At 40.2% G+C, this 15,967-nt stretch overlaps 1 non-coding gene across 1 annotated transcript; it reads right to left on the minus strand.

Moving 5' to 3' along the window:
• Positions 1-8,505: 8,505 nt before the first annotated feature.
• LOC131247460 (small nucleolar RNA R71) lies at positions 8,506-8,612 on the minus strand. The gene has a single exon (XR_009171755.1). It is a non-coding gene; the product is annotated as a small nucleolar RNA R71 (small nucleolar RNA).
• Between the last annotated feature and the right edge of the window lie 7,355 nt (positions 8,613-15,967).

The following is a 15,967-nucleotide window of genomic DNA, read 5'->3' on the forward strand; positions in this document are numbered from 1 at the left end:
TTTTGGTTGTAAGTCACATATTGTCTGAAATCTCTCTATGGGAACCTCTATTTAAAGAGAGTCTGTACTTAGGGTGTAACTAGACCAGTTGTGATAAGTATAGACCCTCAATATGAAGGTTATGGTTAGTGGCAGTTTGAATATGGGGTTTATCATCTACCATCTACCCGACTATGGAATGACCTTTCAGCAATTGTTATTACTATTGTTTACTCGTAATTTAATCATATATACCGTCTCACCTTAGTTGTTGTTTTAATGTTGCAATACTTCATTCCTAGTCGGCATACAATGGTAGTCCTCATACAAGGGAAGTTGATTGGCCACATGATGATGGGTTCTATACACACCCTAAGGTGGTAGACTCATAGGCCGGGGATGGTGGTCATGGGACACTATGCCCGACCCATCGGTCTACGTTGGCAACGAGCCCCCGTAGTGACCTTTGAGTTCATTTAAATTGGCTGATTGTAATTGGACTAATAATGGTTTGGCTAATCATGCATACATGGCACAGACCAGCGTCTATCGCTAACGTACGTAATGTACGCTAGGCAGTCAATATGCGGAATGTAATGTAAGCAAGTGATATGCTTCGCTATTGGTCAGCCTTTACATGGGTGACGTGACCAACTTCCGAATGGATGGGCATCCCTGGGTCGATTACTACATTCATGCATCTATGCATATAACAAAACTACATTCTACTATGTTTTAGTTGCCTGGATGTTTTTATGTTATTTCTTGTCTAGGGCGATGGTGTGAAATTTTGAGAGAAAATCACACTGAGCTGGTCACTCATTCATCAATGTTCAACCATACAGAGATTACAGGAGCAAAGGTGGACGACTACGTAGCAAACCACGAGACTGCTACCGTCACAGTAGAAGATGAGCCATTCGAGGATGAGCCATATCAAGAGGTGACTGCTTATTTTGGATTAAATCAGTAGACTATTTGCTTATATCTATTTTAGTACATTTGAGAACTTAAGTTTTATATATGGGCCCCAGCTGAGTGGCCCAGGATATTGTTATCATTGAGTTACATTTATGCTACGCTTGATTTCTGTTAATTACACTTTGATCTTGTTGATTATCATTTGATTATCTGCTAATATTCGGATTTTCAGGAAACGAGTTGTATACTCGGGTCCCGAAAATCGGGGTGTTACATATCAATGCTCGATTCATTAAGAAATATCATCCTTAAGAAACAAACAAAATTTTGATTGTGAAAGATTATCAATAAAATCTATCACAATCAAGAGGGGGCAAGACAACCATAGCTCCATGATTAGAAAGAGCTCTTTGTAAAACATATGTATTATTCAGATATTGCTTCGAATAAAGAACAAATTCAAGAATATATTATTACTCCCGAAGCTCCATACTTCTAAAGCTCTACAAGGGTTTCCTTAGCTAATAATTGATGATAAAGTGACAATCGAAAGGTCTATAACAAATACGACGATATGAATAATAATAGTCAGTAGGTGACTTCTAAAAATTTCAAAAGACTTACCACTATAATGCACATGATGAAGCATCGTCGATTATTAAATCATCGTTGATTATCGTTATTATCGTCAATTATTATCGATCATCACCCATTTCATCAATTACCACTGATTATAGAATATTATTATTATAGATCGCTGTCAAGCTTATATTATCGTTGAAATAAATTATTATTATCGTCGGCTATCACCAAAACAATATTATCACTGGACGGTTATCATCACTTATTATTGTCACCAACAATATCGCCAATTATCAATCACTATTTGACCATCGCTGATTACGCTTAAGATGATCGATTATATTGGTGATTTGATGTCATCACCAATTGTTATTAAATTGAAGCTATTATCATCACTGATATCGCCAACATCTTCAAAATCACCAATATCGCCAAATTGATATTATTGCTAAATCACCGATCATTGCTTACTTGATATTATCGCTAAGCTGATACATTGCTCTAATTATCACACATATCTTTATTTATCATTTATGGTAGCGATGAGCGCCAATGATTAAAAACCTATAACAGTCAACCACACATAAGCCCTACATTATCAATGATAGAAATTTATCATTTACGGTAACGGTGAGCGCATAAGCCCTATATTATCAACAATAGCGATTTATCATTTATAACAGCGATGAGCGCCTAAGTATGCCAACCATGCATAAGACCTATTATATCAATAATTCGCCAAACATTATGTGGGCATTAGTGAAAAGCCATTGACCCTAAAACACCCATGAAGGCAATCACATGCTTAAACCTATGCGGGTTGTGGAGAGAGCCAATGACTAAAAGCCCTAAGCGGCCAAGAGTCCATGAAGGCCAATCATGCGTGAGACCAATGCCGTTTGTATAGTTTTCTGACAGCACCATGGGGACAGGTGAGAGAAAATGCCCATCCATGAATTAGTCAGGCCTTATAGACGAATAAAAAGTGGGCCGCAGTGTGAGCTCTTTGGTTCATCTATAGATAGGTCAATCGTGCGTAAGACCTCCCAGGTTCTTGATTTAATTTCAGTAGAACTCATGGGGAATAGTTGACCTCTAAATGAATCTCCTCCTAATCGATGGACCAACGGCCTTGGATATGGTACTCAAACAGGTAGCTCGGTGAACCCCGTGAATTCTAAAGAGTTATTATGGCCAACCCTACACGTAAATCCAACCGAGTTCAATGCCCCGGTAGCTTCACTGGGCCCGTTTGATGGATCGTGGTTCGTGAACTCCTTGGCTGCGGTGATTGAGAGAACTCTTAAGAATTACATAGACCATTTGCATAAGTCCACCTGCTCCAACTACTCAAAAGGTAAAATTGTGTGTGCTCTAACTACTCAACAGATAAAACTGTGTACGCTCCACTGCTCATGAGCCTAAACTGTGTGTGGCGCCTTAGGAACACTAATTTGAATGCTATAATAGTTCCACCTATTGAAAATAAACATCATGTAGGGCATACTAACAAAATATGTTATTATATAATATCCCCAAGTTTTGAAACATAGCGAAGAATGCTCAAATTACAACATGTGAAGTATTTTATATGCATAAGACATATGCGCCTATCATGATCATACTTCTCAATTATGGGAATGTGAACATCTATTAATATGAAATACTCGTAGGAATTTGACATTGTAAAGCATTCATACTTAGAAGTTATTATGAAAATATTGTTTAAATTTCATGTATAAAAAATGATAATATGCATTAATCACATAAAATATTACAATTCTTCGTGAATACCTAATGCAACCATATATCTTTGCAGATCTTGTTTAAACTGCACCTGAGTGGCTGTAGTATCTAACTTAATATCAACAATGAGTTTAGCCTGATCAGGGGTATCAACTAACTCTTATTTTAAGGAAATTATGATTGCTTCATTCTTTAAAAGATTGAATTTTTAAAGATTAGTTATTCGGATGTTATCTTCAATGTCTACCTCAATCTTGCTTGACCTCAAATCATCTTCTTGCTTTTGAGCTTCAAGATTGAGTATCTACTTCTTGAGGCCGGCTAATTATTTGCTCATCAATGGTTATTGAAAACTGCTTTGAAGTTTTCAATTGTTCCTGAAGTGAATTGTATTATTTATTATAGCCCGAAAACATCATTCCGGCTTTTGAAACTTTATCCTTGAGTAATAGCAACTCCTTCTAGTGAGCCAATATCTCGGAATGATAACCACCTTTCGAGTTACTTCTAACTGACAAAAAGAAGCACAAAAATGAGCTAGAGAATTATGCAAATAAAAGAGATTAATATTAGTGTAAGCCCCGTATCCTAGACCGTACCATTCCATAGGCTTCCGCGGTCTTTCCGGTCGAATTTCGACAACCTTCGACCCTTAATCGGTATTTGCACGTGATCGTAATTCTCATGCCGTCAGCCCGAGTCGACTCAACCCAGGACTTATACCATAGCGACCGCGTCGTCGCCGCGGTTCTGATGCCTCGACTCGAGCGCTGATGCGATGCTCTGGCCAAGAGATGTGGGCCAGCGTTCGGTGCGAGGACAACGCCGCACATGCGAATTTTGAGAGAATCTCTACAAGATGTCACATCAATCAATCAATCCCAACAATCCCATCATGTTAAGTACACATCACCTTACACCCTTTCACAAGCAAGCCCCCAAAGTCAAAAAGTTTCTTACAACCCATGCTTTTCTTACAACTCTTGCCACAAAAGTAAAAAAAGGGGCTCTTACACTCATCACTCACCACATCACACATCTATCACCCATCCCTCTCTCTTTACAACTCTCTCTCTCATTCATTTTGAAATGAGAATCCAAGCAACCTAAGAGCTCCTCACCTCTAAGCCATTCCATGGAGAGAAAAATGCATTTGTGAGGCCCACCTTTCCATCCCTAGATCTCCCATCCTAGCCGTCCATTTCTCATCTTCCTCCATCAAAAAGAAGCACAAGGAGCTAAGGAAGCCAAGGGAGCAAGAAGATCAAGTGGTGGGGTGCTTTGATAGGGTAGTTTTAATCTTTTTTTTTGATGGGCCAAGTGAGCCCAACCGATCAATGGTTTGGATCTCACTTTGGACCCTAAGATGTGGCCGATGGCCCACTTGGATCATCATGATCATTCCATGATGGGGCCATTCTCCATGGACCCCATCATGATATTTATTTTCTTGCATATTTAGGGTCATCTAGACCATCTAATTTAGTGGAGAAGGGATCTCCGCCGTTGGATTTTGATTTAATGGGCCTATATGTAATGGGACCCACTTGATGTATGATTTAGTGCAAGGGAGGGCCTATAGTGCCGTGGTCCCTCCATCACGCGGGTCTCACTCTCTATCTCTCTCTCCCTCTCTATTTTTTTTATGTGTAATAATAATGAGGTTGTGTGGCCCACTTGAATGGACCCCACCACGAGGTATGTATTCTATCCAAACCATCTACAAGTGGGGCCCACTTTGTGTGTGTTGTATCCACACCACCCTCCATGAAGTGGCCCACCTAAGCAGGGCCCACCTTTATTGTAATTGCTACATGCAACGTCCAGCATCCAGGGACGCTGGACGTTTGTTGGAAAACACAAATACTAGCTTGGTTCCAAGCCAATGAGGGTGGTCCACTTGTGTAGGCTCCATCTTGATGTATGTTTTCAATTCATACCATCCATTCCTTTCCCAAGCCCCTTTTAGGCGTTGAGCCGAAAGATGGGACCAATCAGACCTTTGGGCAGACCATACCATAGCAAATGGTAGTTTTCACCATTGAAACCTTCCTTGATATTGTTATACACCGAAATATGCCCAATATTGGGCTTGTTTTGCTTGTCTTGAGCCATGGAGGGTGATCAGGGTCAAATATTGCATATCAGACCCCAGTAATTACCAGATTTTACGTATATGATAATGCTTAATGGAGTATTTTAATTGTATTTTTGTTACAGGATGAAGTCAGGAGCGTTAATTGAAAATTGATGTTAAAGGCATGGATTTCATGATCCAAAGTCTCCAGAGCACGGGATGGACTCCAGAGAACCAATAATGAAGATTTTACACGCCTGAGATCTGAGGAAAGCAAGCCAAAGGGGCCCGAAAAGGGTCCAGAATGCAAGATCACATGGTTCCCGCTATCCAATCAGTTCGAAACTTCATACATGGGATGAGGGCCGTAAATTAACCGTACATATTAAATTTCAGCCATTGATAATCTCAGGAAGTGGTCTAACGGCCAGATCAGCCCCTTAATTCATTAAGTGGGGTCCGCTGGATATCTGGATATACATCAATTTTGGTCCTGACGGTTTAAAGAAGATGAGCAATAGGATGGACGGATTGGATTTCTCGAAATCATCACAGTGGACCCATATGTATAATGTATGTACATAGTGCACATGTGCACTATCGGAGCACCGAATGCACCTAAGTCGGTCAGCAGCGCTGACCCGACTTTCCTTTTCAAAAACGGAAAATTCCGTTTCCAGCGCGCGTAACGGACGGAAGTCCGTTTTTACGGACCGCTCCCGGTAGCACGTACGGTTGATCCAAGCCGTCCATCGTGTAGAGGGCTTTGACAACTACAAAACCATGTTTTCATCTTGTGCCCATGCGTACACACGTGTGCGGTGCAGAGGCCAAAAGTAGACTGCCCCGGGACGTTCAAAACTGATCTTTTTGTATTTTCTTCTCTGGGCCGCACTAATGGACCTTCAAAACCACCTATTCTTGACTGAAATTTCGTCCTGAATCCAATGGACGGGGTAGATTTTTCAGAAAATGCCTCTGTGGGGCCCACCGATCACGGCTGCGAAAAATTGCACTTCGAGTCCTTCTACGACTCTGCCACCGACCCCAGCCATCCAGCAGCTATAAAAGGGGAGTTTTGGACGTGGGAAAGGCATTCAGAACCAGGGGATTCCAGATCTGGAGCAAGGGAGAGAAGAAAGAGAAGAAAGAAGAGAGAGAGAGATTGTTTGGTTTGATGTTTTTTTATGAATTTTATTTAATATTTTTTATGGATTTTATGGGTCACTAATCTCTCAGCTAGGGCTGAGATGAAGCCCTTAATTTGATCAGCTCTTGTATTGGTTGATTTACTTTGAATTTCAATTAATTTGTTTCTTTCTCTAAGTGGGCTTTATGGGTTTAAATTCTATACTTCTCCATCTATGAACTTGATTAAAGTATATATATGGATGTTGTTTGGATGCTTATTATAGGTGCTTATGTCGGATCAAGAACAAGTTTCCTATAGAGGAAGAAACAGGTGCTTTAATGAATGTACATTCCATGTACCCGACCAAGGATATGGGATATGTCATTCATGGCATTGCTTAAAGGAATTAGGCAGTTTGTATGCCCGATTAAGGACACAGATTGTGCTTTCTCTGTATAAGTGGTATCAATCTAGATCAAGGTGAATCAACAGAGACAAAACAAGGGTTAGGATAATTAGGGGTGGATTCGAAAGTCCTAGTGCTCTCTCTCGGATTGATTTTCTTCCCTGTTCTTAATTAATTGTTTTTCATAAAGTTGTGCTTAGTAATTCATTCCATTATTTGTTGGATTAGTTAAGGAGAATCATAGATTTGAATTGTGACGACCGGTCCTCGTGGGAACGATCTCGTAATACGTACCGTATCTACATCTGATTCGTATACTTGCGAGTTTAAAAATCATTTAAATCGTGTTGGTTTAAATAAAACATCAAGTTTTTGGCGCCGCGGGGACTTTTTTGTTCTAATTGGATTTAGGATTCTCTCTTATCATAATTCATAGTCTTAGGTTTTTTACTAACTCTAGGTTAAATTTTTTGAAACTAACCTATATCCTGTTTTGTAGGGACCTTACATAAACTACTAATTTGGTAATCTCTTTCCAAATTTTCTATTTTTTTCTAATTTCTATTTTTAAAATTCTATTTTTAGAATTAAGGTTTTATTTTTTTTAGAAAGTTTCTATTTCTAGGCTATTTTTTTAATTTTTTTATTTTTATTTTTTTATTTTTAGAAATTCCCTATTTTCTAATTCTAGATTCTGATTCTTCTTTCAAGTAACTTTCTATTTTCTAGTTTAGGTTTTATTATTTTTAGAAGAGTCTTTAGGTTTTATTTTTTTAGAAAGATTCTCTCTTATTTTCTAATTTCCTATTTTTTAGAAATTTTCCTTTTTTAGAAACTAACTTAGCTTTTATTTCTAAGATTACAAACTTTCTTTTTTAGAAATTAACCGTTGCTTAGGATTTTTTTTTATTTTTTTATTTTTAGCATTATTTTAGTAAATTTAATTTATTTTTGTTTTCTTTTTGTTTACAGGAATTAAGGAAGGAAGCTGCTAAATAACATTGTCTTCAAAAGGAGGAGCTCTCAAATCTTCAGACATTCATCATCTCCTTTTCTCGGGTTCTTCTTTCCAATTCTCGTTTGTATAGCTTTCTCTTGTTTTAGGAATTCATAACTTTTTCCTTTAGTTTTATTCATTTTAGGTTGCATCTTAGTTTAGTTTTCTTTCTTATTGCAATAACATAGTTTATGTTAGGACGTAGATCTCTGAATATAGAACTAGCACCGTTTGATCCTGAGATTGAAAGAACAATTCGTGAAAGATTTAGAAATAATCCTGTTGAAATGGCGAATGAGACTGAAGTTAAAGCTCTCAAAGATTATTCAGCTCCTGTCCAATTTAATGCGCCTTCATGCATAGTGTTGCCAACCACTACGGCAGCACACTTTGAACTTAAACCTGGAGTCATACAATTGTTGCCATCCTTTTATGGATTGGACAAGGAGGACCCATATCATCATGTGAAAGAATTCTTAAACATTTGCTCCACTTTTAAGTTTCAAAACTTCTCAGACGATTCGATCCGCCTACGCCTGTTTCCTTTTTCTTTGAAGGATAAGGCGAAAGCATGGTTGAATTCTCTAGAAGTTGGATCTATCACTACATGGGACCAACTGTCTAAGAAGTTCTTAAACAAGTTCTTCCCCGTTCACAAAACCAATGCCCTCCGTAGAGAAATTACTAACTTCACACAAAAAGAGGGCGAGCACTTTCATGAATGTTGGGAAAGATGGAAGGACTTGCTTCTTAAATGTCCTCACCATGGTTTTGAGAAGTGGCAACAAGTTCAATACTTATATGACGGTCTGACACCACAGAACCGTCGCATGGTTGATGCCACCAGTGGAGGGTCATTCATGACCAAAAGTGATGTCGAAGCGTGGATCTTCTTTGAAACCTTGTGCGAAAATTCCCTGCAATGGGTTGATTCAAATAGAGGTGACAAAAGTCCCCAACCACAAAAGAGAGGTGGTATATATGAGATAGGAGTCATGCCAGCTGAGCGCCAAGCTTGATAACCTGACAAAGAAAGTTGATGCTCTGGTATTAAATAGTGGACCACCACAAACAGCTCAAGTCGAGGCATATGCCACATGTTCTAGTCCTGCCCATCCTATGCAGTCTTGTCCATCTGGTGCAGCATTCCCAGAACTTCTCTCTGAACAAGTTCATGCTATGAACACTTTTCAAAAATCTGGGAATGATCCTTACTCAAACACCTATAATCCAGGGTGGGCTAGACATCCAAATTTCTCTTGGGCAAAAGGACCACAACAAGGAGGACCATCTGGAAATCCTCCTATGCAACCTTACTCCCAAGTTGGCAATCAACAACCTCAACAGTTTCCACAATATCAACAACTACCTACACAATCAAGGAAACCATCTCTTGAGGATACACTCCATCTTTTCATGCAGAGTTCTCTCCAATTCCAAAAAGACACCCAACAAACCTTACTGGCCAACCAGCAAAGCTTACATGCAAATGCACAATCCATTGCCAAGCTGGAAGTACAACTGGGAACTAGCTGCCACATTGAGTGAGAGAGAGAAGGGCAAGTTCCCTAGCCAACCTGAGGCTAATCCAAAGGGACAGTATGAGATTGACTCTAATTCCAACCAAGGGCAATATCATGAGCAGGCCAAATCGATCACTACCCTTAGGTCAGGCAAGCAGATTGATAACAGAATAGAGATGCCTGGGGATGAATCAAATTCTAAAAGAGAAGATCAAGATGAAGCAGAGAGCCATACCAATGCATCCAAAGTCCAAAAGCTCTCGACTCTCCAAGAGCCACTAATGTGCCACCTTATGTGCCCAAAGCACCCTTTCCTCAACGTCCTGGCACCAATAAAGAAAAGAAATAACTTTGATGAAATCTTGGATGTGTTTCAAAAAGTGCAAGTCAACATCCCGTTGCTTGACGCTATCAAGCAAGTCCTTGCTTACGCTAAGTTTCTTAAAGATATATGCACTCAAAAGCGTAAGCAAAATGTTCATAAGAAAGTCTTCCTTGCAGAGCGCTCAGCTCCATGATTCAACATAACACCCCTCCTAAATTTAGGGATCCAGGAGCTCCCACCAGTTCTTGCGGCATAGGAGATCATAAGATCGGGAAGGCATTACTTGATTTAGGGGCGAGTGTCAATTTGTTACCATATTCGGTTTATGAGCATCTAGGACTTGGTGAGTTGAAACCGACTAAGGTAACATTACAACTAGCCGATAGATCTGTCAAGGTGCCCGGGGTGTTATTGAAGATGTGTTAATCCAGGTTGATAAATTTTATTTTCCAGTGGATTTCATAGTTATAGATACTCGGCCTGTCCAGAATCTTCATAGTTAGATTCCAGTCATTTTGGGTCGTCCATTTTTGGCCACATCTAATGCTATTATCAATTGCAGGAATGGAGTTATGAAATTGTCCTTTGGTAACATGAATATTAAACTCAATGTTTTCAATGCAGGACAACAACCCTCAGATTTGGATGACATATTTGAAGTGGACATGATCGAGAGCCTTGTGCGGGACTCCTTCCGTACATCTTTTGAAGATCCTCTTGAGACCTGCTTAGCACAATCGGGCATGGATTTTGACATTGATAGTCCCATCCATGAAGTCAATGCATTGCTCGACTCTACTCCTATATTGGAGACGAAAAATGGAGAGCGAAAGTGGAACCTCTCCATCCCTCTGAGACCCTTCTTGACAGCATAGCTTCCGACTCTGAGAAGACAAAGGCGAGCAGGCTGCTTAATGTTCTTAGAGCATATAAGGCAGGAATTGAACGGAAGATAGTGGAAATACAGGGAGTATGCCCCACGATATGTATGGATCATGCTGTTGTGGAAATGTCGCATAACATGCAAAGGAAGCGTGATCCTAACATAGAAGAAGTCGTTCGAGCCGAAGTCCTTAAATTATTTGACGACAGTGTCAGTTGCCTTATTTCAGATAGCACAGTTCATGGGAACTCACATCACTTGTCTATGATTTGGTGAACAAAGAGGTTGAGGAAATTTATTTGGCGGACCCAGGTTATCAAGATTGATTAATTCATGGTCCATTCTTGTCTAGTTGAAGACGTTAAACTTAGCGCTCCTAGGACGCAACCCAAATTTTCATTCCATTTCACTTTTCTCATTCATTAGTTCTATGTTTGTGGGTAGCATTGCCGCAAACCCTCACGAGACTACAACTCGTCCACTAGGGGTAACCTAGGGGTTTAAAGGCTTGTTGCATGTGCTAAATGCAATCGAGAGCACCTGCGAAAGTGGTATAGGTAGGATCTTCTTTTTCTTTTTGTTATTTTCGCTTCTATTAATTTCTCTCTTGCCCTAACTTGCTCTTACATTGATAATTTTGGGAAGCCTCTTGATTCTCCGTCCAGGTACTATCTTTCCCTCATTTCTCTTTTATTATTCGTTGTCCCATGTGCATCGTATGATTATTTCTTTTACATTGAGGACAATGTAGATTTTAGGTTGGGGGTGGGAGATTAGGTAACCTAATCAGTATTTTCTTGGTCTTGAGCAAAATTTGTGAAAATTTTAAATTTTTTCTGAATTTCTATTGAATTCAAAGTGATTTTGAAGGATAGTTGTGATTTTACCATTATAAGCTACATGATGTTGGTAACTAATGACTCTTGGATTCGGCCATCTGCTTGATTTCACAGTCCATTTTGATTTGTTAATCCATGATTAGACGTTGTGAACATTGATTGAGTCATGATTTCACATATCACATCTCGCTTACACATTAAGCTTTCGGTTCGATAATTGAATGATTAACTTGGTAAAAAGAAGAATTAAAAGGCTAAGTCACATAATCTTCACCATAGGTTTGCTCCCTATAGGTATAGATTTGATTCTCCATAGTTGACTTATAAAAAATGAGGCGACGAGTTTTCGCCATAGGTTTGCTCCCTATAGGTAAGAATTTGATTCCAATCATTTACGTTACTGCTCATAAAGAAAATCAAAGGTTGGTAAAATTAAAAATAAATCTATGAGATAAGTGTTGGTTTCAAGCTTGGTTGTCACGAATTACCAATGATATCATGAGGTTGACAATTGGATCTCTTAATGTTTGTAAGTCGAGATTACACTTTACATTCATGGAGCTCGATGTTCAGAAATGTTCTAATTAATGGATTAATATGTTGAACTTGATTATGAAGTTTACTGTGAGCTTGATTTCAGGAGAAAATTCTACTTACCATTCATGAATCTTAGAATTTTCACATCTCAGCTGTCTGTTCACAAGTTACTTGAGTTACAGGAATCATCTTTTATTTCTAAAGTTATTTTTCGCAAACTTTGCTCGGGACTAGCAAAATGCTGGTTGGGGGTTGTGGTTGGTTTAAACAAAACATCAAGTTTTTGGTAATTACCAGATTTTACGTATATGATAATGCTTAATGGAGTATTTTAATTGTATTTTTGTTACAGGATGAAGTCAGGAGCGTTAATTGAAAATTAATGTTAAAGGCATGGATTTCATGATCCAAAGTCTCCAGAGCACGGGATGGACTCCAGAGAACCAATAATGAAGATTTTACACGCCTGAGATCTGAGGAAAGCAAGCCAAAGGGGCCCGAAAAGGGTCCAGAATGCAAGATCACATGGTTCCCGCTATCCAATCAGTTCGAAACTTCATACATGGGATGAGGGCCGTAAATTAACCGTACATATTAAATTTCAGCCATTGATAATCTCAGGAAATGGTCTAACGGCCAGATCAGCCCCTTAATTCATTAAGTGGGGTCCGCTGGATATCTGGATATACATCAATTTTGGTCCTGACGGTTTAAAGAAGATGAGCAATAGGATGGATGGATTGGATTTCTCGAAATCATCACAGTGGACCCATATGTATAATGTATGTACATAGTGCACATGTGCACTATCGGAGCACCGAATGCACCTAAGTCGGTCAGCAGCGCTGACCCGACTTTCCTTTTCAAAAATGGAAAATTCCGTTTCCAGCGCGCGTAACGGACGGAAGTCCGTTTTTACGGACCGCTGTGGGCCCCACCGGTAGTACGTACGGTTGATCCAAGCCGTCCATCGTGTAGAGGGCTTTGACAACTACAAAACCATGTTTTCATCTTGTGCCCATGCGTGCACACGTGCGTGATACAGAGACCACAAACAGGCTGTCTTGTGACGTTCAAAACTGATTTTGTTCTGATTTCTTCTCTGGGCTGCGTCCACGCAAATTCAAAACCATCCATATTTGAACGAAATCTCGTCCTCTATCCAATGGACGGGGTGGATTTCTCCGAAAATGCTTATGTGGGGCCCACCGAGCATCACAGCGCCGGACGTGCGAAGGCTTACGCACGTCCGCGAAGAGCTGACTTCCGGGCGGTTGTGGCCCACCATCTTCGATCAGATGGAAGATCTGATCCGTCCATCGTGTAGAGGGCGTCGAGAGCTTCAAAACCATGTTGATATTCCTCGCCCATGCGTACACACGTGTGCGGTGCAGAGGCCAAAAGTAGACTGCCCCGGGACGTTCAAAACTTATCTTTTTGTATTTTCTTCTCTGGGCCGCACTAATGGACCTTCAAAACCACCTATTCTTGACTGAAATTTCGTCTTGAATCCAATGGACGGGGTAGATTTTCCAGAAAATGCCTCTGTGGGGCCCACCGATCACGGCTGCGAAAAATTACACTTCGAGTCCTTCTACGACTCTGCCACCGACCCCAGCCATCCAGCAGCTATAAAAGGGGAGTTTTGGACGTGGGAAAGGCATTCAGAACCAGGGGATTCCAGATCTGGAGCAAGGGAGAGAAGAAAGAGAAGAAAGAGAAGAAAGAAGAGAGAGAGAGATTGTTTGGTTTGATGTTTTTTTATGAATTTTATTTAATATTTTTTATGGATTTTATGGGTCACTAATCTCTCATCTGCTGAGATGAAGCCCTTAATTTGATCAGCTCTTGTATTGGTTGATTTACTTTGAATTTCAATTAATTTGTTTCTTTCTCTAAGTGGGCTTTATGGGTTTAAATTCTATACTTCTCCATCTATGAACTTGATTAAAGTATATATATGGATGTTGTTTGGATGCTTATTATAGGTGCTTATGTCGGATCAAGAACAAGTTTCCTATAGAGGAAGAAACAGGGTGCTTTAATGAATGTACATTCCATGTACCCGACCAAGGATATGGGATATGTCATTCATGGCATTGCTTAAAGGAATTAGACAGTTTGTATGCCCGATTAAGGACACAGATTGTGCTTTCTCTGTATAAGTGGTATCAATCTAGATCAAGGTGAATCAACAGACAAAACAAGGGTTAGGATAATTAGGGGTGGATTCGAAAGTCCTAGTGCTCTCTCTCTGATTGAATTTTCTTCCCTGTTCTTAATTAATTGTTTTTCATAAAGTTGTGCTTAGTAATTCATTCCATTATTTGTTGGATTAGTTAAGGAGAATCATAGATTTGAATTGTGACGACCAGTCCTCGTGGGAACGATCTCGTAATACGTACCGTATCTGCATCTGATTCGTATACTTGCGAGTTTAAAAATCATTTAAATCGTGTTGGTTTAAATAAAACATCAGAGGGCCATTGGATGGAGTGGATTCTCTGGATGTGGACCCCACCTACAAAAACCACAAAATTACATAAATAAAAAAAATAATAAAATGCTAACGCAGCAGCCGACGTTGCTGTGTCAGAAAAGCAGCAGGTCGCTGCCTGCGCACCAGCGTCCAGGCGGACGGGCAGCCACCCACGGCTCTAGCAGTGGGCCCCACCTTGATGTTTATTTTCCATCCAATCCGTTCAGGAGGTAGGCCATTCCCAGCAGTGGGCCCCCTCCAAATTTTAGCCCCATACAGCACTCTGGTGGCCCACACCGTACGAAACAGTGGGATTGAACTTCTACCTTTGAAACTTTTTTTTTGGGTCCACAGAAGTTTTAGATCAAGGTGAAATTTGTTTTCACCCTTTATCTAGGTCTACTTGACCTTATCAACGGGTTGGATGGAAAGCAAACATTACGGTGGGCCCCACATGGAGCCCACAGTGATATATGGGTTTTATTGCCACCGTCCAGGCGGACGGTGGAGCTCGCTGTGATGTTTGTGTCATATCCCCACCGTCTAGGGACGGTGGGGGTGTTGTGTGCGTGCGTGTGTGAGTGTGTGCGTGTGTGTGTATATATATTTATATATATATAATATTATATTATATATAATATTGTATGTACTATGTATATATATTATATATTTTATTATATATAATATACAGGTGGTGGGAGGCCCATCTCAGTTTACTTGTGGCCCATGGTTGAGGCCCACTTTTGATATATATGTAGGGCCCATGGGTTGAGGCCCATTTAATGTATTAGGGGCCCATGGGTTAAGGCCCATTAAGATGTATTGGGGCTTATGGGTTGAGGCCCATTTGATGCACTCTAAGGCCCATGGGTTATAGCCCATTGCAATGTACATAAGGCCCATTGGTGCGGCCCACTTAATGAATATAAGGCCCATGTGATTTGGCCCATTTGATGTATTTAAGGCCCAATGGGATGTACCTAAGGTCCATTGCAATGTGTGATCCCAACATGGTTTATGTAATGATGTTTATGACAGTCGTGCCTTGGGAGCAATGTTGGTTTGACGTCCACATTGCATGTTTAAATGTTGGTTAAATGTCCACATTATGATTCTCCCTAGGGCCCATTGATAGGCCTGTACTCATTGTGTGTAGGCCGTTTAGGCCATCTGCGTTGTAAGGATAGTACATTACTTTATAACATGTATAGTATAGCTCCATAACTCATGCTCATACGCATCATATGTATGCTAGGTATGAGAAGTGACTGATCTAGTATATGCCTTTGGGCAGATTGTTTAGGGGCTCCCAGATAGGGGGGTGTTGCCCTATATGATTGCATGATACGCGCAGGATTGCTGCATGACTGGATAGTGTGATTCATGCATTCGCATTGTGTGATATGATTACTGTACGCCCTAGCGACATCAGGGCCGTAGCCTCCACAGGCGTATCGTGGTTGACAGGATTGGATATCAAAAATCTCGTTCTACATGGGGTGCTATAGATATCCCTTGGTGAAAGTCCTTAAACCCTTATG

The sequence above is a fragment of the Magnolia sinica genome, chromosome 5 (genome assembly GCF_029962835.1).
Source record: "Magnolia sinica isolate HGM2019 chromosome 5, MsV1, whole genome shotgun sequence".
In the NCBI taxonomy this organism is placed as follows: Eukaryota; Viridiplantae; Streptophyta; class Magnoliopsida; order Magnoliales; family Magnoliaceae; genus Magnolia; species Magnolia sinica.